This window comes from Macaca fascicularis, chromosome 10 (genome assembly GCF_037993035.2).
Source record: "Macaca fascicularis isolate 582-1 chromosome 10, T2T-MFA8v1.1".
Lineage (NCBI taxonomy): Eukaryota > Metazoa > Chordata > Mammalia > Primates > Cercopithecidae > Macaca > Macaca fascicularis.
In genome coordinates, this window is record NC_088384.1 from 17,778,344 (window position 1) to 17,803,812 (window position 25,469).

The 25,469-nt window shown below is 47.9% G+C and overlaps 1 protein-coding gene across 3 annotated transcripts in view; it reads left to right on the forward strand.

Moving 5' to 3' along the window:
• LARGE1 (LARGE xylosyl- and glucuronyltransferase 1) overlaps positions 1–25,469 on the forward strand; it is a 633,576-nt gene that overhangs the window by 37,047 nt on the left and 571,060 nt on the right. Inside the window, exon 1 of one of the 3 annotated variants that reach the window (XM_065522217.2) lies at positions 18,426–18,627. The exons of the other annotated variants lie outside the window; for them this stretch is intronic. The gene's annotated coding sequence lies outside the window, so the exon portion shown is untranslated. Of the gene's footprint in view, positions 1–18,425; positions 18,628–25,469 lie in introns of those variants that run through there. 3 annotated transcript variants of the gene reach the window in all.

Consider the following 25,469-nt stretch of genomic DNA (forward strand, 5'->3'; position numbering starts at 1 on the left):
AGTTTTGCCATGTTGGCCAGGCTGGTCTCGAACTCCTGGCCTTAAGTGATCCACCTGCCTCGGCCTCCCAAAATGTTAGGATTATAGGTATGAGTCACCATGCCAGGCCACATCTTTTATGACATTTTATGAGAAACCCGGGCTCCAGCGGTAGGTGAATAGGAAGTTGTAGCGTGGGTGTTTCATCTGGAGGGTAGCTGAGCTGCTTCTACCTGCAGTGAGACCTATGAATGGGTGTCACTCACTAGTTTTCATTATAATTCTTTGTTTTAATAGCCTTTCAGAGTCTATAAATCATAGTAACAAGCTTCGTATTGCTCTATCAATTTCAGTAGTTCCTTAAGGCAGCCTTATGATGTTGATATGACATAAACATTCCTATTTTTGCAGATGAACAGACCGAGGTTTAGGGGGATTGGTGTGAACTTGGGGCTTGGGACTTCACGTGTATTTAGCCATCTGAAGTACTGGTGTGTACCCCAGTTCTACTCCTGGGATGAAGTCTCAGAGGCTGGAGTTGGAGCTGCCCCCTCCACAGAGGGTTGGCTAAGATATCAGCTTGAAATAAAGTGGCTCAGTAGCAATGTAATTATATTTTCAGCAACTTAAAAAGTGATCGAGTCATTGGTATTAGGAAGTGTGGGATCGCCTGTGGAACACACACCCTTGTGCCATGTAAACCTAGGTTTGAAAGCGAGGGCTGTCACCTTCTGGCTCGTGTCGATTACTTATCAGATGAGCCTTAGTTTCTTCATGGGCAAAATGAGGTTGATAATGTTTAATCAGAGCGTTAGGATGAAGTGAGTTATCATTTAAAAACTGCCTAACTCAGCATTTAAACAAGTTCCAGTAATTGTTCGTATTCTTCTGAAGATTTTACCTGCCCTTTTACTAATTTTTTTCCCCCCTGGAAAGCCTCACAAATACATGTGCTATTGGTGCCATCATGGGCTCAGGGTGACTCCGCCTTTGTGTGCTTGGCAGGCATCTCAGAAGCTGCAGGAAGCTTGGGCTTCAGAGAACAGGAGGGGAGGTTGATTTGTGCCATCAGGAAACCTAGGGTCGCTCCTGTCATTGTCCTTTGCAGACAAAGGTTGACTTTTGGAGTAAGTGCATGCATGCCACTAAGAGGGTGATTTGCAGGAGGTGGAGGATTTCCTTCCCTGGGCAGGCAGATTAAAGGCGGGGTTGCCGGCCCTCCGCAGTGCAAGCGGTGACCTCGAGAATCTGGCAGCTCCGCGGGATGGTGGCATCTGGCCTTTCAGGGCCTCCCCAATCTGGTCTTGCCCGGTCTCCCACAGATTCCCTGCATAGTTGTGACATTCCAGCCAAACTGACAGTCCCTTGGATGTGGCACATGCCTTCCCATAGTCAGGCCCTTTGCGTGGGCTGGCACAATGTGGGGGCCTCAGAAGAGAAGTGGGATTTGATAAGTGGGCTACTTCTCCCTCACTGACTCACCCTGAATGACAGCCGTGTGTGAAGAGCACACTCGTTAATGCCATCAGAGGAAAGAGGGTCAACGTACAGTGACCCAGGATAATGTTCCCTGCAAGCGTGCAATCGCTTTAAAGTCGTGTGTTCCCAGCTCGTGGATGGACAGCTGCAGTAATGATTCGTACACGGAGGAAGCTGGCATTGACTGAGGCCAGTTGCATGGCCTTGGTTTCTGCCCTGAATGAGCTGACATTCTTGTTGAAGGGGAGACAGGTGGTATGGTCAGTGGGCAGAGACCAGCCTGACTTGGATAGGGTCAAGTCTTTATTTTTCTCATTGATTCATCACACAACTGTTTATTGTGCGCTACTGTATATGAGGCACTGTTCTGAGTGCTGTGGGACTGTTAGTAAAGCAAGGGACACGAGTCCCTGCCTTCATGGAGTTTGTGTTCTGGCAGAGGGAGATAGACGAACACACAAAATAAGGAAAACATACTGTGTCTCCTGGGGTGGTAAATACTCGGAGAGAAGAAAATACAGAAAGGAGAGAGAGGGAGGGTGGAGTGTGTGTGTTGACAGGAGTGGGGTAGGGTTTGCGGTTTTAAAGAGGTTGGTCCAGGAGGGTGTGCAGAGGTAATTGGAGCAGATGCCTGAAGATGGCAAAGGAATGAGTCATGGGGCTTTCTGGGGAAGGAGCCGAGGCCCATGCCAGTGCAAAGGCCTTCAGGCCATTTCTTAATTGCCCATAGAGGGACCACGGAGGTAGAGGTAAATGAGTGTTGAGTATCAAAAAGAGCTGAGTTCAGCTTTGAGTTAGATCTGGGGTCCGATTCTGGCCTTACCTTTGTTAGCCACTTGACCTTAGGCAAGGCACATCATCAGGTTCATGTTTAGTTTCTGCATCCATGAAGTTAACGTATTTATACATTGAGATGTAACATTTTCTCTGAAGAGCTGGGATTGAAAATTCCTTTGAGAAAGGAATTGCCTTTGTTTAGGGAAACAGTTTGGTAAGCTAGAACAGCATGTGCCAGATAGAAATACAACATAAGCTGGAAGGGAGCAAGCCCCTAGAAAAGTGGCGGGAGAGGGTGACAGAGAGGAACCCAATTGTTCTGGGTCTCCTGAGCACGGTGTGCATTGGAAGAGATAGGTGAGCCGATTCATGTTTATCAGGATTGCGAGGCTACTCCTTGGTTGTGCATTGGCCCCAGGTAGCAAAGGTCAAAACAGGGAGACTTTGGAGGGCTGTACTTCAGGCAGGAGATGAGGGTGACTTGGGCCTGGGTGCAGTACTGGAAGGCTTTGAGAACTACATGAGTCTGGGTCTCTGTTGCTTGCATTCTCTGTGACCCTGGTTGAGTTGAGTTACTTTATCTTATTCTACTTTAATTTTCTTGACTCTGCAATGGAAATAATAATACCGAAACTTTTGGGGAGGCTGCAAGCTGGTAGCCAAGCATCAGCCTGCTTGCAAAGCAGCGCTCCCCCACACTGGGGGTGCTGGAGGTGTGTGCATGATCTTTTTCATCATATCTCACCAGAAGGGTCTTAAGCTGCCGAGGCTGAAATGTAAAGATAACAGCAGCTTCCTGCCGCACAGACTTCTCCGACATTGGCATCCGAGGATATCTTTAGAAATCTTCTAACCCATTCTTGGTTATTATTTGCCATCCAGGGCCCAAAGTGATGAATTTTCCCATTTTCGACATAATTCATCCAGCTGTGTGTCATGTCTCATGGCCTCTTGGATCTGTGGAGAGATGGGGGTGATTTGTAGACCCACGTGAGGAAAATCGGATTATGGAGTGATTAATTAAAAGAGCGCTCCATCAGCCTATTGAAAACCCCATCATTTGGGGCTCGTGGAGTTCAAGTTAATCGTAGCAGAGGCAGGAGAACGGCAGGAGAAAATTAAGATTTCTGCCCATTTGTGTAAGCAGGGGATGCTTCCCTGTCGTCCCATGATCGAATCTCATGGGTTTCCTAGACATGCTGAGGTGAGGTAATTCAGTGCATCCCATTACTCTGTGGAATGTATGAAACTCTTATTTGCAAAATACCTTATTTGTAGTCTCAGTTGCCTTCTATGATAAAGATTAGCCTTGCTGTTCCAGTGTTACTGATGAGAGGCTGCCTTTCATCTTTGGTGTTTTTCCTAAGCTTTAACAATGCCCCCCTGCTGAGAGGTCTCCTGGCTGGCCTCTGCTTCCCTCCCCTGCCCCTTTATCCTGCCGAGCGGGGAACTGGATGGGGGGAGGAGGCGTCTTGGCATGATTTGGATGTAGCCTGCACTGACTTGAAACAGGCATTTCATTTGCCCCAGGTTACTGACCTTTTATCATTTCATAGAAGGCAAAGAGAATTGATAGTATTTGCTGGTGTGGCAAGGGTGTTAATACCTCATCTCCTCTATCAAAGTGCTGTTGGAGACTTTCATTGAGCCATGTTTGGCCATCCTGGTTACGGACTGCCCTGAGGGGTTTGCAGTGTTAGTCTGGTGTCTGGAGAACCAGCCCGGTGTGCCACTGTTTTCATATTCAGGCTCGTGAAGATGATCACTCACTTAAGGGTTCCTATTTCCTTAACCCTTTGTAGTGAGACACTGTAATTTGTTTCCTGAATCCCCAAGGCTTAACATGAGAGACATATATTCTGTAGGTGGGTCTTTTTCAAAATAAGATCCATGGGTCTATACTTTGTATGCTTTAGGAGAGGGAACTATTTAAACAAAACTATTCCAATTGGGGTTTATATTTTGATGAATCTGAAAAACAGATGGCTGTGATTCTTTGCTGTGATAATTTGCCATGGAAACATATTTTCGTACGTGCCTTTTAACTACACTTCTCCTTTAAAAAGGGTCAAGTTATTACCCACATTTGAGAAAGCCAATTATAATTCTTATTTCTTTACCTTTCATTTCTCAAAATCCTTTCCAGGTGATGAGGTTTAGACCAGCCTTCCCTCACAGATGCTCACCTTTCCTCTGAGTCCTCCAGCTGCTCATTTGGAGAGCTGGAGGTGACTTCGCCTGGGCGATTTAGTGCAGGGACCTCTGGGGGCACCAGGGCCGCTACAGGCTTTGAGCAGGTTGCGTGTTGAGCTGGACAGTAAGCCGTGCAGCGTGTTGTGTGTGCAGAGCTTCTTTTGTGGCCCCAGGGGGGGCTGTAACTGTGTTCTGGAAACCTGGTACACAAGAAGGCATCTGGAACGTCAGACTCTCCATATGGGAGCCTGTCAGGGAATGTCATTGCGTTTTGGCCTAGCAGCGTCTGTGGCATCTTTATTGAAAGAAAAAAAAAAATTGAAAAAGCTACTTATTAAGTAGAAGAGGACAATTTGGAAGAGGACGGTTTGGGAGAATAGCATTTATTCTTTGCAATCAGAAGGCGAAAAAGCACATTAACATAAATGCAAAGTATATTAAACATAAAATATATTCTAATAAAAAGTACATTCACGTGTAAAATGAATCTCGCTTCCGTCCCTCTGCTGCTGGGTTTGCTGTCCGCAGAATGGCACACGGCAAGGCAGGTGTGAGGGAGAAGCATTTACCTATGTTAATATATATGTCCAAAGTAAGAGGAGCAGAGGGAATGAAAATATCCATATAATTTTTTTTTTTTTCCTGGAATTTAAAGCAACATCTAGTTGACGATTCAGATGAAAGAAAGCATCTCAGTCCCTTATGACTGGGAGGTTTAGCAAAGCTTTCCCAGAGGAAAGAAAGCATTATTTGTGTGGGGTGGCTCTGCTTCGCTGAAATGACCAGAACGTGGTTGTTAAGTCTGGGAGGATGAGGCAGGCCACAGGATCAGGTAAGAGTGTACTCTTCAGGCCCCACCTGGCAGAGAGTGGGCATGACTTGTGCACTGGTAAGGTCTGGGCCTTATCTCTGTCTCTTCTGGCTGTGGACTATAGTACATTTTCTCCGTTAAGCCTCAGTTTCCTTCTCTGAATGCTGGCGTGGTAACGGCAGTCTTGCAGGATTGTTAGAATGTTCAAATGAGAAAGTATATCATAGTTTGCTCTGCTGTTTGCTCAATAGAAGCTGCAGCTGGTTGAGATTTTGGTCAAGACCTTTCTTTCGTCTGATCTGACTTGAGCCCAAATATTTGGAAAAATGTGGCAATCATGCTGGGACCAAAAGGCCGTGGGATTCTGGCTTTTCCTTCAGCTTAAACCTGTTTTATTGGCCTTCCGGAAACACTTGCAGAAATAAGAGCATGTTGACGTGGGTGGACACCATTTGGAGTGCTTGATTAACTCAGCAATTAATAAAAATGGAGAGGTGACAATCGGTGTTACCAAGTTCTTGTTGAAAGCAGCGCACTTGGCCTCTCTCCATGCAAGCAGATTGGTGGCGAAGCCCCCCATGGGGAAGAACATCAGAATTCAGAAGAGTGAAGCCGGTTGGGAAAAAGGTACTCAGAACAAAAAACAGGGTGTCAAGATGAGCTGGTTGCTTATTGCCTTCATTTAATTGGCAGATACTTACTGAGTAATGCCCATGTACCTGATACTGTGCCAGCAGCCAAAGATACCTACTCAGATTAGGCACAGCATCTTCTATGAGAGAGGCCCGTGCTGTTGCGGACGTAGCAGACATAGAAGCAACACATTCTAATACACTGTGGCGAGTACAGGACAGATGGTGTTTCAAGTTCACGGGTGACCAAAGGAAAGAGTGGTTAATTACTTTTAGGAAAAGGGAGAGAACAGTATTGGCTTTAAAGAAAAAGTGGTTAGAGCCAGACCTGGCAGAATAAGTCGATTGGAAAAGACATTCTAGCACAGCAGGGCTAGAGGAGCAAAGACAGGATGCCTAAAATGAAGGGTGGATTTGCAGTTGTTAAGTGGGAAGACTAGGTGTAGACTGGGTTTGAAGTCTGCTCTGCCACTTACCAGCTGGGTGGCTGTGGACAAATCAGTAAACCTTCCTGGGAGTGGTTTCATCATCTGTCAAGTGGGGATGCAAGATCCATGTCTCATGGGGCTCTTGGGAGGATTCCATGTTAGTTTAGTGTGCTTGGGAGGTGGCGGCCCCTCCTGAACATTACAGCCCTGAGACATCCCATTTTCTTTGATGTGCTGTATATAAGAAGAAAAGAGACGGGCGTGGTGGCTCACGCCTGTGATCCCAGCACTTTGGGAGGCCGAGGTGGGTGGATCACCTGAGGTCAGGAGTTCGAGACTAGCCTGGCCATCGTAGAGAAACCCTGTCTCTACTAAAAATGCAAAATTAGCCAGGCGTGGTGGCGCATGCCTGTAATCCCAGCTACTCGGGAGGCTGAGGCAGGAGAATCGCTTGAACCCAGGAGGCGGAGGTTGCGGTGAGCTGAGATCATGCCATTGCGGCTCCAGCCTGGGGCTCGAAACTCCATCTCAAAAAAAAAAAAAAAAAGAAGGAAAGAAACTAGGACTAGAAATGTCACTACGGCCAAGTATTGAAAGCATCTGAATATCACGCATCCTGATGATATCTCTGCAAACATTTACCCTCACTCTTTTAAAACCATATCTTGAGCTGTCAAACACTCTTATCCTATTAAACACAGCCACCCATTGGTGATCCCAGTGACAAGTAATTGAATGTTAGTTCTGGAGTCTTTCCTGGGGTGATGGCTTGGAGAAGCCCCTCTTTTAAGGATTAGATTCAGAGGTAGAGGTAAATGAGTGTTGAGTATCAAAAAGAGCTGAGTTCAGCTTTGAGTTAGATCTGGGGTCAGATTCTGGCCTTACCTTTGTTAGCCATTTGACCTTAGGCAAGGCACATCATCAGGTTCATGTTTAGTTTCTGCATCCATGAAGTTAACGTATTTATACATTGAGATGTAACATTTTCTCTGAAGAGCTGGGATTGAAAATTCCTTTGAGAAAGGAATTGCCTTTGTTTAGGAAAACGGTTTGGTAAGCTAGAACAGCATGTGCCAGATAGAAATACAACATAAGCTGGCCAGGTGTGGTGGCTCATGCCTGTAATCCCAGCACTTTGGGAGGCAAAGGCAGGCGGATCACAAGGTCAGGAGTTCGAGACCAGCCTGGCCAATATGGTGAAACCCCGTCTCTACTAAAAATACAAAAATTAGTTGGGCGTGGTGGCGGGCGCCTATAGTCCCAGCTACTTGGGAGATTAAGGCAGGAGAATCGCTTGAAACTGGAAGGTGGAGGTTGCAGTAAGCTGAGATCGCGCCACTGCACTCCAGCCTGGGCAACTGAGCGAGACTCTGTCTCAAAAAAAAAAAAAAAGGACAATATAAACCACATATGTAATTTAAAATATTTTAGTAGTCATATTTTTAAAAAGGTAAAAAGAAACAGGTAAAATTAATTTAATTATATATTGTATTTAGCCCAGCATAACCAAAATATAGATATATAAATTCGTATGTTACACTCTTTATTTCATACTGTCTTTGGACTCTGGTATGTATTTTGTTTTATTATTTTTATTTTTATTATTTTTTTGAGATAGGGTCTTGTTCTGTTGCTCAGGCTGGAGTGGAGTGGCATGATTTTGGCTCACTGCAGCCTCTGCCTCCTGGATTCAAGCGATTCTCGTGCCTCAGCCTCTTGAGTAGCTGGGACTAGAGGTGTGCACCACCACGCCCAACTGATTTTTGTATTTTTATAGAGACACGGTTTCACCACGTTGGCAGGCTGGTCTCGAACTCCTGACCTCAAGTGATCCACCCGCCTCAGCCTCCCAAAGTGCTGGGATTACAGGCGTGAGCCACTGTGCCTGGCCTGGATTTTAATTTATAGCACGGCTCACTTCAGAGCAGCTATATTTCAAGGGTTCTGTAGTATTTCCCTGGATCATCATATCGCATCCTTCCAGAATTCTAAGAAGTAATGATTTCTCTGATTTTGAAAATGGGAAAACTGAGGCATAGAGAGATTAAGAAACTTGCCTGAAGTCATACAATGAAGGTTTGAACCCAAATAACCTGTCTCCAGAGCCTGCTGTGCTAGTTTCTGAAAAAATACTGGAAAAATGTTGTTTTTTGGAGGAGACTTTGGGCTTCCATTTGGCGTAGACTGGGTAGTTTATACCTCAAATGGAGGGATAACCTTGACTAGATTGAACCTCGTGACAGTGCTAATGATAAAATTATACGGCAGATGCACCACCCAGGACACCATTATCATACATAGCAGGGCCTCCGTAAATGGTATCCTTTCCCTTCTCTTCAGATGCATAAAATCAGCTTTTTTTTTTTTTTTTTTTAAAAGGGACTTTCTTAGTTTTGTTTACTTCTGGATCCATTTCTGGTACATGGAAGATGCTCAGTAAATACTTGTGGAAGGCAGGGAAGATGCTTTGGAGTCACTGGATATGATGATCGCTCAGAGTTGTTGGGGCATCTGCAAACACAGTGGTACCATTAGATGATGGGTTTTGTAAAGACAGCCCTGGGTGAAGGGGGCTTATGTGGAGAGATGACCACCAGAGTGTTCAGATATGGAGTTCTTGCTCTGAGCCGAGGACAGTCATGAAGGCCAGTTTTTATGTCCCACGCCAATGCCTTTTTTTTTTTTTAAAGTACATTTGTATTTTATATTTTACTTATTTATTTATTTATTTTTTTAGTTTAAGTTCTGAGATCCGTGTGCAGAATGTGCAGGTTTGTTACTTAGGTATGCATGTGCCATGGTGATTTCCTGCACCTGTCAACCTGTCATCTAGGTTTTAAGCCCTGCATGCATTAGGCATTTGTCCTAATGCCCTCCCTCCCCTAGCCCCGCACCCCCCAACAGGCCCTGTTGTATGTCGTTCTCCTCCCTGTGTCCATGCATTCTCGTTGTTCAGCTCCCACTTGTGAGTGAGAACATGCAGTGCTTGGTTTTCTGTTCCTGTGTTAGTCTGGTTTTAAATAGAAGTATAACATATTATACCAGCAGCAAAGCACAGAAAGCATAAGTGTGCAGCTTGGTGACTTTTCACAAAGGTAACACATCTGTATCACCAGCTCCCATAACAAGAATTAGGACGTTACCAGTGCCCCGAGTGCATCCTCCCCCTCTCCCATCACTGCCCCCTGTGTCTCCAAGGGTATCTGCTCTCCTGATTTGTGACTCCATAAATTACCTTTGTGGGCCCACACTTTTGAGCAAATCCTAATGGTTGGAGTTATCATGGGGACTGGTATGGGGGTCCAGTTAGTTTCAGTCCTGTTTTATCCCCAGGCCTGGGGTTCTAACCTGGTTCCCATGTTGATGGCACAGATGATAAACTAAGGCCCACGGAGGCCATGCTTCCTGCTGGGTCTCACGATTAGAGAATAGATCAGTGATTCAGACACAGAGATTTCTTGCTCCAAAGCCTGCATTCTTGACCATCCTCTATGTTTTCTTCTATGACATTTTGTTCTAAAATCCCAAGATTGGGATATTTGGGTTGAGATCTTTGGACCGAGCCATATCTGGGAGTGGCTGCTGGAAAACTGTGGAGGAGGAACCCATAGCTCTGCATCCCAGATCCCAGATGCAGCATGCTCCTGGCCCCCGGGCACTGAAGGCTGTACCTCACCTAGCAGAAGTGACCTGGCTAGCAGAGCCCATTGGGTGGGGCTGCCGGAGGTGTCAGAGTGTGGGACAGGCAGGCTTCTCACTGCCCTGTGTTTCCCACCTCCACCTGCTGCTGACAGGCACTCTCAGGCACTGGCGAGGGAAACTTTCAATTAAACGAAATCAGGCGGCTTCCTCCCACCAAAGTGAAAATGCCCTGTGCTGCCAAGTGCAAGCTAAATTCATCGGTCACCTGCTCTGCGGCGTGAGGCATGGCTAGGGCTGCTGCCTGTCGGTTGCTGTGGAGTTTAGCACCAGTCACTGCTCAGGGGATGCAGCAGGCATGGCAGGCTGGGGAGAGCCGTCTCTGCTCAGCCTGGAGTCTCCTTGGCGTCGTTGGAGATGGGCATGTGTATTCAGGAGGAGCTTTGCTCTCTCTGTGGCACAGCCCTCTGCCCCCACGGTTCCCCAGTCAAGAGGGACAGGTGGTGGCTGTCATTCTGCAGTTGGCCCTGGCCACAGAGAGATTTGCCAACAATTCTGGGAGGGAGACACCCCCAGCTTCTTTGGCCCAGAGACTGCGGCTTGACCCATAAAGCTGCAAGCAGGCAGTTCCCCCAGCCTGGCTTTCTCTCCAGAATGGTGGAGGTGGGGTGTGGGTAGAGATACATATTATTACATGAAGGTCAGTGCCCCGGGTCTGAAATTTAATTCAAAAGCTCAAATAAAATTGCCCATCTGGAGGCAATGGCTCTTATAAAAATGAAGCCAGTAATATTTAGTATAATCCTCGTGAGTGAGTTGTTGAGTAGCTTATTCTTTGCTGGCCACTGGGCCTAACCTCATAGAGGGAGTGGTGTATCTCTGGAGCTGGACTGCCTGGGGTGAATCCTGTATCCTCTGCTTAGCCATGTCATCTTGGACGTTTTTCAACTTCGCCGACCTTCTGTAAAATGGGGATCGCAGCAGTCCCTGCCTTTTAGAGCTGTGTGAATTATTAATCCGTGGAAAGCACTTGGAATAGCGTCTGACATGTCAGTGGCTCCCCATACACATGTGTGTAATGTGGGCGGAGTCAGTTACAGTCCTCTGACTGATCTCCTGGGGTGGGTACTTTATTATTCCATGTTTAACAGACAAGGAAACTGAGGCACAGACAGGCTAAGTTACTGGCCTAAGTTCAGTAAGTACCAAGGTGGAATTTGAACCCAGAGGAACCTGACTCCACACTTTCCAGCGATTGTTGGGTGGAAATAGTGTCTCGCCCAAGATGTATTACCTAAAAATGAAATATATTTCAAAAAAAGATACCCCCAGACTCTAACACTTGCAGTAAAAACAGGACAAATACCCTTTATTTTGTAATCCATTTAAAATAATGAACATAGCTGCAGTTCGTTGAGCGAATTGCTGCGTTTCAGCAGCCACATGTTACATTGCCTTTCTGTTTGAGTCATGCCCTGAGACATTTGTGAACAAGCTGCGAGGTCAGATCAAAGCAGCGGCTCGTGTGCTCCTGGAAGAGGAGGTGTCCTGGGGAGTGAGGACAGTTGCAGTAGCCTCTTAGAGAAGTCAAAACCTGAAGACCAGCTTTCTATCCTTTGTCTGCACGAGGTTTCCTTGAGGTGAGGCGTGCCTGTGGTCCTGGCCCCTTGAACCTCTAACCTCAGCATGTCTTAGGTCCTGTCCTCGGATTCAGGCAGGCTGTAACAAAGGACCGAGTTAGCCAGGAAGGAAGAGGTTTTGCGTTTGACAGAGGTAGGATGCAAAGAGCGGCCTGTGGAAATAATGTACCATTTTCTCATTTAAGTTCCCTGAGCGGAGGCAGGAGAATAGAGGACAGGAGGAGAAGAATAAAGGAGGAGGAGGAAGGGAGGGAGGGAGGAAGAGAGAATACAGGCAGGTGGGGAGGAAGGAAGAAATGTCAGGGTTGGGAGGTGAGAGGAGAGGGGATGGAGCCACAGTGGAGGAGGAGGGAAGTGAAACCAGTGACTTGGGTTTGGCTTCTTGTGACATGGAGGGGAGGGCAGGGCAGGACCCAAATGGGAGGCAGATCCTAGGCCTGGTGGAAAGGAGGAGGAGGAGGAAGGATGTGAGGTAGCAGACAGTGGGAGGATAAAGAATGGCATGTGAATCTGAGAAAGGATCATACAAGTTTTAGTGCCAGAATTGGTGATGGAGCATTGTGGATGGGTAAACGGAGGCACGTTGTCGGCTCCTGGTCAGTGGTTGTTTCCAATGCTCTATGGTTGTGACATGCTGCCTTCCTGGGTGGGTGAAGAGGCTGGACCCCAGGCAGACGAGCACGCTGAGTGCCACCTGCTCCGTGTTTCCACCCGTCCTGTGTTGCCCGCTCACATCTCAGCTTCCCAGAAGGCCCCAGGAGGGACGTGGCCTTCAGGGCTTTCAGCAGGGGGCAGGAAGTGCTCCATCTGACACCATTCAGAACAGACTATACAAGTAACTCCACAGCATGTCTCATTAGGCCTGGAACGCTCCAGCTAATCGAGGCGTGCCTTTGTCGTGCGCTGCTCATGCCAGGGGGGTTAAAAAAAGAAATACGCCTGATCCCAAGGGCCTTTTTTGGGCAGGGCAGAAATAATAAACGCAAATACAAAGTCAGGCCACCCAGGAATGAGGTGGTGTCCTCTGTCAGGGCCACCCAGCTCCAGATCATCTGGTCAAATCTGCACCCTCCTCCCGGGCCTCCCTCTTGCTGGGGGCGGTTCAGGCAGAGGTGAGTGGGTGTGCTTTCTGGTGAAAGGATCCAATTTTAATGTAAGAGGCTTGTTTGTGTGTTTTCCCAGCTAGATCACTTCCATGGCCTTTTTGTTTGTTTGTTTGTTTGTTTGTTTGGAGACAGAATTTTGCTCTTGGCACCCAGGCTGGAGTGCAGTGGTGCAATCTTGGCTCACTGTAACCTCCGCCTCATGGGTTCAAGCGATTCTCCTGCCTCAGCTTCCCGAGTAGCTGGGATTACAGGTGTCCGCCACCATGCCCAGCTAATTTTTTGTATTTTTAGTAGAGACAGGGTTTTGCTATGTTGGCCAGGCTGGTCTCGAACTCCTAACCTCAGGTGATCCACCCGTCTCAGCCTCCCAGAGTGCTGGGATGACAGGCGTGAGCCACCGTGCATGGCCATGGCTCTTTACCATGCTCCAAATTCACTTGGTTTCTGGCTCTTCCTGCCAGTGTGCTCCATAAGACCAGCTCCCAGGGAGCTGGAGCCAGCCCTCAGGGTGCCCTGCACTTAGCGTTCAGTCTGTAAATTTTCATGGAACTTGCTTCATAGCTGTAGGAACCTCAGGTTCAAGGGCGTAAAGGATGTGCCCACAGCTTGTGTGTTGCTGGTGGAGTGGTGGTGTTGGTGGTGATGATGGGAATGGCGATGATGATGGTGGTGATGAAGATGGATAGCAGCTGCTGTGTATTTTCTCAGGAACTGTGTTAAATTCTTTGATGGCAAAGATCGTGCTAGAAATAATAAAAATAATGGATAGCATTGACTGAGTGTCTACTCTGTGCCATGGAAGGTTCTGAGCACTTTTGGTACATTCAACCTGAGAATGACTCTGTGAAGTGGATGCTGGCATGCCCATTTCACAGTGCAAGCAATGAAGGCAGTGTCACGTCAGAGTTTGCATTCTTACTGCTAAGCCACATGACAGTCAAGACAGTGTGCTCTGTGTGGAGTGACCAGCCTCTGTGGGTGGACCAGTGACTGGCTGAAAGGTTGATGTCAGAGCATGCTCTATTTTGGGTTCTTCAACTCGAAGGAACCCCCTCTGTCACCCCCACCTCCTGCCACCCTAGTTCCTCATTCCTTTCACCAATATTGTTTTCTTTTCTTTTGCTGATTTAGAAATAGACTTGAATTCCTGGTGCTGAGACCGTTTAGATGAATTAACACTAATCACCATTGCTAGTTAGCTATGAACTTTAGTGCTTCAAGGCTCTGACCTTAAATTTTTTTTTCTGAAGGTCATCAATTAGCTTTATTTACTTCATTATGGATTGGTAATCATTAGATGAATATTGCCATTTGTTCTGTGGGTCACCAGTGTGGTTCATGTAGTGAAAAAATCAAGTGTTTCAGTGAAAAGTTGCAGAGAGAAAGAAAAAAGGAGAGAATGAGGGAAGACAGAGGAGTGCGTGTGTGTGTGTGTGCGCGCGCGTGTGTGTGTGCGCACGCGGGGGCGCTTGTGTGCCCACAGGGGAAGGAGGTTGGTAGTAGTGATGTTTAAATTAGCCTTAGAGTAAGAAGCTTGAAATTAAGGATAAAGGTCTGGTATCAGATGCTCTAAAGCCATCTGCTATTTACCTGGGCAGATTTCGATACCTCTCCTCTGTCCTTTAATAGCATCTCTGTTCTGACTTCAGTCCTGGTACTTCCCTGGATATATGGTAATGTGGCCATTTCCATGTCCTTCCAGATGGAGCACCTGCCAGGCTGAGTCTGTGTCTTTTGTATCCCGCTTACCTGACACAGTGCTGGCACACAATATGTGCTCATTAAATGCTTACTGAAATGACCTAGCACATAAAAGCTTCGTAAGACAGGAGGTTTAGTTTACTCTGCCTGCTTTGTACTCTAGACACCCCACGTATTCCTATTCTGATTTCTGTTGCTGCTGTAGAGCTGGGTCAGCCTTAAAATGAATATAAATGTACTTTAATTTGAGCTAATGGGATATATGGAAACCACTGCCCATCTGAGTAATTTGTTTGTGCCATGAAGTACATGTTTAAAGGTGCTCCTGAGAGCAGAGCATTCTGTTAGCAGGTGGAATACCAAGTTTTAAAAGAGGCGAGGGATGTGGGCTGCGTCACCACACCTTCTGAGTTCCATTCGAGATCAGACACTGTTCTGGTCCTAGTGGGTCAGGGTTTGAATCCACATTCTACCCCATACAAGCCTTGTGCCCTTATGCAAGTGATTTAATCTGTTTATGCCTCAGTTTTCCCTCCTGTAAAATGGGACAGGCCAGGCGTGGTGGCTCACGCCTGTAATCCTAGCACTTTAGGAGGCCAAGACGGGCGGATCACCTGAGGTTAGGAGTTCAAGACAGCCTGGTCAATGTGGGGAAGGGAAACCCTGTCTATACTAAAAATACAAAAATTATCCAGGTGTGGTGGTGCACACCTATAATCCCAGCCACTCAGGAGGTTAAGGCAGAAGAACTGCTGGAACCCGGGAGGCGGAGGTTGCAGTGAGCCGAGATTGCGCCCCTGCACTCCAGCCTGGGCAACAGAGTGAGACTGTCTCAAAAAAACAAAAACAAAAACCAAAACAGTCAGTCATGGGGATGTTGTGGGGTTAGGGTTGTTGTGGCAATAAAATGAGTTTGTCTGTAAAGCACCTGGAACCACGTTGATATCTGTCACTGGTATTATTTATTGTTAATGAAGATTTAGTGACTTCATGTGTAAAACCCAACCGTGTCAGTACCTGTCTTCATAGAATTGTGGTGAGGACTGTGTCAGTTTCCGAAGGCTGCCATAACAAACTGGATGGCTCAAAACCACAGAAATGAGTCAATAATGTCTCTCGGCCGGGCGCGGTGGCTCAAGCCTGTAATCCCAGCACTTTGGGAGGCCGAGACGGGCGGATCACGAGGTCAGGAGATCGAGACCATCCTGGCTAACACGGTGAAACCCCGTCTCTACTAAAAAAATACAAAAAACTAGCCGGGCGCGGTGGCGGGCGCCTGTAGTCCCAGCTACTCGGGAGGCTGAGGCAGGAGAATGGCGGGAACCCGGGAGGCGGAGCTTGCAGTGAGCTGAGATCCGGCCACTGCACTCCAGCCTGGGCGGCAGAGCGAGACTCCGTCTCAAAAAAAAAAAAAAAAAAAAAATGTCTCTCGATTCCAGAGGCCAGAGTTGTGTTGGCAGGGCCATGTTCTCTGAAACCTGTGTCCTTCCTGCCCTCTGCTTTGCTTTTCTTTGGCACTCTGGCTGGTAGATGCATTACTCTAAGCCCCTGTCATCACTGGAACTCTTTCTGTGTGTCTCATCACATGGCCATCATCTTATGAAGACACCAGTCAGACTGGGTTAAGGGCCCACCCTTCTCCAGTATGACCTCATCTTAACTGAATGATACCTGTAATGAACTTGTTTCCAAATAAGGTCACATTCTGAGTGGGGATAGGACTTCAGCACATCTTCCTGGAGGATACACAATTCAACTCATAACTAGGGTGAAATGCAAGACTCCACACGAAGTATTGAACCCAGAACCTAGAACAAAACAGTGCCTTCAACATCAGCAGTGTCTGTTGTTGCTTCTCTATCAGCGGTGTCTGTTGTTGCTTCTCTGTCCTCCTGATGGCCCTTTGCGGAGTGGCTTTGGGCAGTTCTCTGAACATCTTTGAATTTCCGTTTTCCATCTTTTCACTGTGATGTGGCTCGTCTTCCAGTGACACTGAATTATGTAGTTTTCTTGGTCTGTGTTGCCTCATCTCTGAAATGGGGAGAAAGGCGAGCCACCTCCCAGAAGGGATCCCCTCCCAGGATGACACGAGGGTGCGCACGTATGTGCTGGTGGTCTGGACATGCGAGTGCTTCCCATGGTTGCTACCTCCTTTTCTGCCTGGTGTTTTCTCGTCCAGTGAGGACAAATGGCTTTTGTCGTTCCCCTGCAAACCCCTGCACAGACCCGAGGAGGCTCCTCTTTTCCTTCCCATGGGGTTGGGAAGCTCAGAGGCATGTCCAGATGTGAGGAGGCTTCGATTTTCCAGACCCCTGGGTTGCTTTGCAGTCAGAATGGAAAATACATTTTTTTTTTCCCACTTGGGAGGGAGCTGAACGCATTTGCTACAGACAAGTCTAGATATCTATGGAAACAGTCCTAATTTTAGCCTTGCCATACTTAATGCCAACTCTGAGAGTGCTGTTTTGGGTCAGAGCCCAGGGAGTAGGGAAGGTGAGTAGGTCTGCAGGGGTCAGATCAAGCAGGGAGTAGCCAACCAACAGACAAGAGGAGGACACAGTAGAAATCTTAAGTGGATCCAGAGGGGCTGGCGCCAAGGGTAAGAGAGGGCCGGAATGATGAGCGTTGATCAGAAAGTCGGATTTCAAATGAAAGGGCCTCCCCTTCTTTCCCCCTTTTGCTCTCCCTGTCTACATTCTGCTCATTTTTGGAGCCTCGTTCATGGCCCGTCTTTCCACGTCCCCACTTTTGGAATCAGCCAGTCCTCCCCTGAATGCCTAGCATCTTAGAATTCGGTTGAAGTACTAGTGGCTGCCCATTTAGTTTGGCCGTTAATCCACGTACCTTGCAACCCCCCCTTCCATTTGGTTTTGAGTCCTTCAGGGTCAGCCATGGTCATTGTCGAGTCTGTGTGCTGTGCCTGCCATGGGGTAGACATACAGAGAATGCATGATGAGTTGGGATTTGACATGAGAGGTGATTTCTGGTTGACCAAACCAGGGGGTGGGCAATCACTAGAAAGGGAGGAGTTTAGTGAGGAGTTTAATAAGAGGCACAGAAACGATTTTTGATGGGAGGAATCTGCCTGGTTGGGGGAGTGGAAATTGCCTGTAATTCAATTAAGGACAGGTTAGGGAGGGCTGTGGGCAAGAGGAGGTCATGGAGTGGCAGATGCTGGCTGGGATGGTGAGGGGAGAAGTGAGGGACAGTAATCGTTTTAGGCCACGTGGGGAGCATCAGCTAACCTCATTTCAGCCCTGTCCTCCCCACCAGGTGACCTCCTATCAGGAATCCTTGTAGATCAGACACAGGAAGACCCTTAGACATCATCTCGTCTTGAAGTGTGATATTCAAGACAGGCATTTTTACATTAAAACTTGGCTATTTATTTTAGCACATGTCTAAAAACCATGTATAAGCAGCGTTCCAAACCTGGCGTTCTCAGGGGTTTCCGCTTCCGACGAGGCAGGCCGTGGTAGTTCCCTCTCAGTCTCATAGATTCCAGGGTTGCTGTTCCCACACACCCGTGCGCATGTGACACCTGGAATGAGCAAAAGGCCTGTTGTCACCATTTGGAACTAAGGCTTATGCAGATGGACGAGGTTGCTGGTATGAATTCTGGCACTGAATTTCCATATGCTTTGTATTCTTTTCAGCAGGATGAAATGCATCATGGGTGTGGGAAAATGGAGCGGGTAGTGTGCTGCAAGAGATCGCAGGGTAAGCGGCACAGATCCGGTGTGGCTCTCCCCTTTTGAATGAGGAGGGCATTGGGCAAGGCACAGGTAGACCAGGTGGCCCCAATAGATAGTGCCTGCACTGGTACTTGAGCTGCGTCTCCTCTTCTTGTCTAGCCGTCTTGGCATTCTAGATGGGACGTGAGCTGGGTCCTACCAAAGACTTGGGCACTTTATTTGAGTTCTCTCATGTAATCCTACTAACAACGTGGTGAAGCATGCACTATTTTTACTTACTAAACAAAAAAGGAGCGATCGGGACTAGAGGACTTGAAATAACTTTCTGAGGCCCAGCCTGCTGGTAAGGAGTAGATCCAGTGATTCAACGTGGCTCCATCCCATGACATTTAGCTGTCAGGGAGCTGCAAACCTATGAAACAGAGCTTTCAGATTTTGGAAATAGAAGCGCAGGCAGGCGTGTGGTGCCGCTTGCCGTCTCCCGGGAAAGCCCCTTTGTCGTGAATAATAGAACCAGAGCTAGAAGGCACGTTGCTCAGGCCGGCAGGTGAGTCCGAGGGCTGGGGAGGGGTTTTCTGGGCAGTGGGACACCTCCCTCTCAGGGGGTTTCGTTTGTCCAGGGCCAGTGAAAGGCTGTTTGGTCCCTCCGCTGAGTGAACAGCCCCAGCCCACAGGATGAGTCAGAGCAGAGTCCATCATAGAAGCCAGAGGGCATGTGCGTAAAGGCCATGTTTATCCCAGTCATTTGGATCTTAAGATTCCTGTTCATGATGATGAAGGTTTTATACATAACACTGTTTGCAGACTGCTTTATGATCATTTATGAGTGTCACCTGGCAACCGCTGAGTTAGCCACATGCGTCCACCGTGGGGTGATTAACTCTGGGCCCACCCAGAGCCCAGTTCATCGCTTGTGCATTACTGAGCCTCCTCCCCACACCCTCATTCATTAATCTATCCTTCCATTCGTTCAGTAGAGCCCTTTTGTCAGACGCCACCTTTGTGGGTTGCTTTAGGATTGGCATTTCTTTTTCGTTGCTGAGAATATGTAATATGCTGGACGTGTTGGTGTTCTTGTTAGCGTAAGCAATAATCAACCCCTTTAGTGAGACTGTACGCTCCATGAGAGCAAGGCCTTCGTTCATTTCTCTGTCTCTGGTGCCTAGAAGAATGCCTAGCCCATAGTAGGTGCTCTGTGAATATTTATTGAAAAAAAAAAAAAAGTGAATGGACTGAGTGTTTGCTATGTTTGGGCCTGTGGGAGGTGCTTTCTATAAAAATCTTTCTAATCCTTGCAGCAATCCACACTGCACCATAAGGGTGTCTGTCCTCCATTCCAGGGTTCCATCTGGTGAGTGTTTACCATTATCATAAACATTATTGTGAGTGCTTGCAGAGCCCATCATCCTTATTATGACGGAATAAGGTAGCTACATTATCCCCATTTTACAAATGAGGAAATGAGGCACAGAGAGGTGAAGTAACTCGCCCAAGGTCACACAGACCCTCAAGCTTCACGTCACTCCTTCACCTCCATATCAGCACTGTCCTATAGAACCTTCTGCAGGACGGAACTGCTCCCCATCTGCGCCGTCCGATGTAGTCACCACTAGACGTGGGTAGTTACTGAGTACTTGAAAGGGTGGCTAGTGCAACTGAGGCGCTGAATTTTTAATTTTGTTTAATTTTCATGAAATCTAAATAGCCATATGTGAGTAGTGACTCCCATACTGGGCAGCACAGCCCCCTGTATGCTGTCTCTAAAGAACAATAACAGGCTGGGTGCAGTGGCTCGTACCTATAATCCCAGCACTTTGGGAGGCTGAGGCAGACTGTTTTATGATCATTTATGAGTGTCACCTGGCAACAGCTGAGTTAGCCACATCCATCCACCATGGAGTAGTTAACTCTGGGCCCACCCAGAGCTGAGGCTGGAGGCTGAGGCAGGAGGATTGCTTGAACCCAGGAGTTGGAGACCAGCCTGGGCAACATGGCAAAACCCTATCTCTACTAAAATTACAAAAATTAGCTGGGCATGGTGGTGTTCATCTGTAGTCCCAGCTACTTGGGAGGCTGAGATGGGGGGATTGCTTGAGCCTGGGAGGCAGAGGTTGCAGTGAACTCAGATCATGCCACTGGACTCCAGCCTGGATGACAGAGCGAGACCCTGTCTCAAAAAACAAAAAACAACAAAAAACAGCTAACATTGAATGCTTACTATATACTGAGTATTTTTCAGATGTTTTACGTGTAGTAAATGCTTCAAGTTAATCCTGACGACCACAAATGAATTAACAAGAGTCAGAAGTTAAATACCTCCTTCTACTCTCAAGATCTTATAGCAAGGTACTAGTGTAGCTGGATTCTCCCCAGGGATGAATTCTGCCTGGCCCAGAGTTTTAAACTATCACCCTATTTTTCTGCTTATTTTCCCTGCGTACAGCAGTGGATATCACCATGGAAAAGATCTCATTGTTCATAATATTTGTCAGCCCTAAACACAGTGCTGCCCGCCACCCTTCTTGGTAAAGAGGTCAACCTATACACAGGCTTGCGAACTCACTGTTCCAACCAAATGACTCATTTAGGTTGAAAATATTTATTTGCACAAAGTGGAGTTGTGTCAATGTCACTTTGAAAAGAAAAAGACGCCAATATTCCCTACCAGGATGTTCTGTGGTGAAAACAAACAAATGAAAGAAAATCTACTTCGAGGTCAGAGTGAGAAGAAGAGAAGGTCCAGCTGAAATTATCTGCAGTCTTGCTGGAGGGAACACACGGTTGCAGCTTGTGGGTACAGTGACATTTTACAGCTCCCAGCTGTGTCTTCCCTTCTTGAAGATGGCTGAAGGGGAGTAGGTTCTTGTGCTAGACTTGGGGCTATGGAGCAAAAGCAGAGGGAGCTTGTCCTGCACAGATGTGGAAGCAGAGGTCACTGAATTCTGTTCCACAGTAGAGGTCAGCAGCACTTTATGATAACTGTGCATCCAAACGTGTGCTGTCTGCTGGGCTGGGCCTGACCCACAGCTGTGGCTCTTTCAGAAACTGCGAACCAACTTGGGGGTGGGCCAGGGGTCTGGGTCAGGAGCAGAAGTGGGTTAAAGGTGATCGAGCGAGACATGTGAGAGAGTGAGTGAGAGAGGCCTGCAGGATGAGGCCACATCAGGAGCGCAGTCCAAATATAGGCAGTGATTGTGAAATCCAGGGACTGCAGGCTAAGAGTGCTGTAGATTCTGAAAGTAGGAACAGGGAAAATGTGGCCATGGGCCTCTGGGGAAAGCCCTGTTCTGTGGGCTTTGGCCACTTAAATCTACGTGTCTTCTGCTACTGTGCGCTGACTGTTCATCTGCCCATCTCTCCATTCATCCATTCATCAATCCAGCATTTGAGTCTCTATTCTATGCATGGTATTGGGGATAGTGTGGTAAACAGGGCACCATCCCTACCCTCAAGGAGCTTACAGTCTTGCCTGGTAAAACGTACAGAAGTACGCATTTTTGAAAAATGTAAAGGAAGAACACTTAGGCGCTCTCCACTCTAGGGCCACCTGCACCTTGCCTATGTAGCTTTCCCCAGCAACACGAAGCCAGCATTGGTTTCTTTACTTCCCTTCTTGTCTTTATCGTGTATGTGCTTAGTATCTGTATTGTGCTTTGGGCTATTTATTTATATCAACGTAGCACTTTATTGCATTTTTATTGTAAATAACCTTCCTGAACATAGGGGCCTCCATATCTTCACTGGGTCCCGGCTCCATGGTAGGCATTGATGGGGGCTCCAGAATTATTGAAGTAATTGGGACCCCCTTAAACCTGCAAGGAACCTTAATAGTCCTCAGTGGTCTGAAGGGTCTTCTTGACCTTCCCTGCCTCCCAACTTCCTCCTGTCTCTGTCAGATCAAGACTTTACTTCCCTGGTAGGTTCTGTACAAACCATTGCCAGGCAATGGAAGAAGAAAGGGGAACTGCACACCTCACTGGAGATGGAAGTTCCGTGATGCTTGTCATAGCTCCATATGCCTCACGTTCACCTGGAAACGTGGGAGGCCTTAGTTAGGCCAGATTAACAGATGTGGGATGTTGCATAATGACTTTGCCTTCTAGTGAAACTGCAGTCCAGTGGGAGCATGCCCCAGATATTGGCCTCCTCAAAACTCTGGGTTACTTTTAGTGTCTTCCAGTTCAGGAACCACGATTTTCAATTTTTTGAAAATGAAAGTACTCCTATCTCCTCTCATTTCTCTTTTTTTTTTTCTTTTTTTCTTTAGCTAGAGTCTCACTCTGTCATCCAGGCTGGAGTGCAATGGCACAATCTTGGCTCACTGCAGCCTCCGCCTCCTGGGTTCAAGTGATTCTCCTGCCTCAGCCTCCTGAGTAACTGGGATTACAGGTGTGCGCCACCACACCCGGCTAATTTTTGCATTTTTTTTTTTTGTTTTTTTTTCCAGTAGAGACGAGGTTTTCACCGTGTTGGTCAGGGTGGTCTCGAACTCCTGACCTTGTGATCCGCCCGCCTCCGGCTCCCAAAGTGTTGGGATTGTAGGTGTGAGCCACCGGGCCCGGCTTCTCCTTTATATTTCTAATAAAGTTTATCTGAGCTTATAAGGTCTTCTAGAAATGGGGATGGCATTGTCAGCTATCCCCTGGCCCTTCCCCTGAGACAGAAGACTGTTGGGCAAGCTGAGAGGGCAGGGACCCCACCGTCTTGACTGCTAAAGGAAATAAAGACGACAGCATTATTGAGCGCTTCTCTGTGGTGAGTGCTTTGCCTTAATTACCTGATGAGGTCGGATTAACCTCCATTTCAGAAATGGGGGAAGTGAGGCTTGCAGAGGTGACACGCCTGAGATCAAAGAGTGACTGAGTGGCAGAGCTGAGACTTGAACCCTAAACTGTCGGCTCCTGTGTTCCTGTCTGCCACGGTGCTGTGTGAGAAGTGGGAATGGTGAGTTCCCTGCTGAGGCTCAGTATGGAGGCAAACCGCTTTCTGCAACACATTCCTATGCTTTTGGGCAGCTTAATTGACTTCTGTGCCTCAATTTTCTCATCTGTGAAAGAGCATAATAATAACAACAATAATAATAATAGACTAGAAATTGGCCAGGCCCTTAGCGAGGACTCAGTGCGTGCTACCTCTGATAGATACTAATATATATGTGTAGTAGAAACATCAATCATCAATATTGTTTTGACTGTTTTTACATCTGGTAGCAATTTTGACCATGGACTGCCCCTTTTTTGTTAATAGATTTGTTGGGTCAATGAAAACACAGCTTTCACAAAAAGAGCTTATGTTTTATAACACCAAGCCCACAAACTAACGTCATAGTGGCCCACGAGGACACGTGACAGAGCTGGGATTGGAACCGAGGCCTGTCTGGCCTCTGTGTCCCCACACCGTTTCCCCTGGGACCCAGGTGTCCGGCTGGCCCTCCGCGTCCTGTGTTCCTGGTGATTCTGCCCTGGCGGTCACAGGGTCAGGTACACCCACTCGGAGTGGGTTTATGATACAGTTATGAAGGAGCCCAGGCCTCAACACCGGAAAAGACGAGATTGCAGTGTTGTTCAAGGCCAGGAGCCTCTCTGCTCAGTGACTGCCGTCAATCCTCTTTCGTGAGAAGATCGCCTGTATTGTTCAAGATGTTCAGCTGTAACCTCCCCCAGGAAGCCTTCCCTGATGACATACACACCTCTGTTGCGGGCTCCCAGGTGGGGTGAATAGAGTCTTCCTTTGCTCCCGTGGCAGCTTACAGGATCTTTGGCAGGCTTTTCCGTGATGTTTTCTTCCCAGGGGTTTGTGTAGCTTGTCTTCACCACTTGCCATGAGCTCTCGAGGACAGAGGATGTGTCTGCGTTAGAAACGTCTGGTTCCCGCCGGGCGCGGTGGCTCACGCCTGTAATCCCAGCACTTTGGGAAGCTGAGGCAGGTGGATCATTTGAGAGAGTCAGTAGTTTGAGACCAGCCTGACCAACATGGTGAGACCCTCTCTCTACTAAAAAAAAAAAAAAAAAATGAGCTGGGCATGGTGGCACGTGCCTGTAATCCCAGCTACTCGGGAGGCCGAGGCATGAGAATTGGTTGAACCCAGGAAGTGGAGGTTGCAGTGAGCCGAGATCATGCTGCTCCAGCCTGGGTGACAGAGTGAGACCTTGTCTCAAAAAAGAAAAAAAGGAAACGTCTGGTTCCCAAAATCCACTTCTCTTCTACTGAGGACATAGGAATGGCCCCCTTCCCTGCCCCTTTCTAGGGCCATGAGGCTCATTCTGACTGAAGGGCGGTGAGCAGAGGTGAGTTGCATCATCCCAGTGAAAACATTTATTTGCTGGTGCAGGAGCTCCTGGGGCTGGCTTGAAGTTCTGGGGGGCAGGACTGAGGAGTGGCACCAAATGCTGCGTGGGAGAGTTCTTCAGATTTGACAGTCAAGGATCTTCATGGCAACATGGAGAGGCCAGGCTTGTCTGCATGGCCATTCTGTGGGTGAGGAGCCTGAGGCTTAGTGAGGTTAATTGCTTGTCCGAGGGATCTTGTGCAAATTCCATGGCTTGTTCTATGGCAATATGCTACCATTCGCTGTTGTGATTTCTTGTTGTTGCTGTTAATTGTAGGCTAAGGGTGTGTGCGTGTGTGTGTGTAGGTGGGTGAGGAGTGGGAGTGAGAAACAGCTAGCCGAGTTGCAGTGCTTGGTCCTCTTGCAGAGTGGGTGTTAGCAAAGGCTGGCTTGCTTAGCCCAGGTGGTGGCTGCACTCGGCCACCAAGTTAACGGAGGGAAAAACGAGTTAGCTGTTATCTCCTCACAGATGTCAGTTTTCCTTTAATGTGGAGCTTTGGGGAGAATACCAAGATGGAGCTGTGCTTACTGACCTTTTCCTCGCCACACAGATGGGAATAAGGGGAGTGGAAGAAAAGGAGGAAGAAGAGAGGTATTCGAGGCAGAGGCTGCCTGGGCGATGCTGCTTCCTTACCCACTCTCAGCCTAAGGGATCCTTGCCCACCCTGAGATTCAGGGATGAAATCTCTCTAGCGACAGTGCCCAGGATTGCACTGGGCAGGAGTGCAGGCTTCACCCTCCAAGGACCTTGCTGAGGGTGCGTGGATGTGCGGGCTAAGGTCGTGGCTGTGGTGGCAGTGCATTGGGTTTTCAGAGAGGCCTCAGGCTGGCCGGGCCCACAGTGTTCCCCGTGCTGGCTCCTGCTTGCAGGCAGTTGCACCATTCTAGTTGTTGTGGGCAGCTGGAGTTGAGGACTAGCCCAGGAGGGTCAGGGTGGTCGCCTGGTAGTTTGCACGTGTTGGTCTTGCCCCCACGTTGCCCTGGTGAGCGCTGAAGTCATGTTTGTGTGGGCCAGGCATTCTCCTGATCACCGTTGCATGCCCATCCTCAGAAGAACGCCC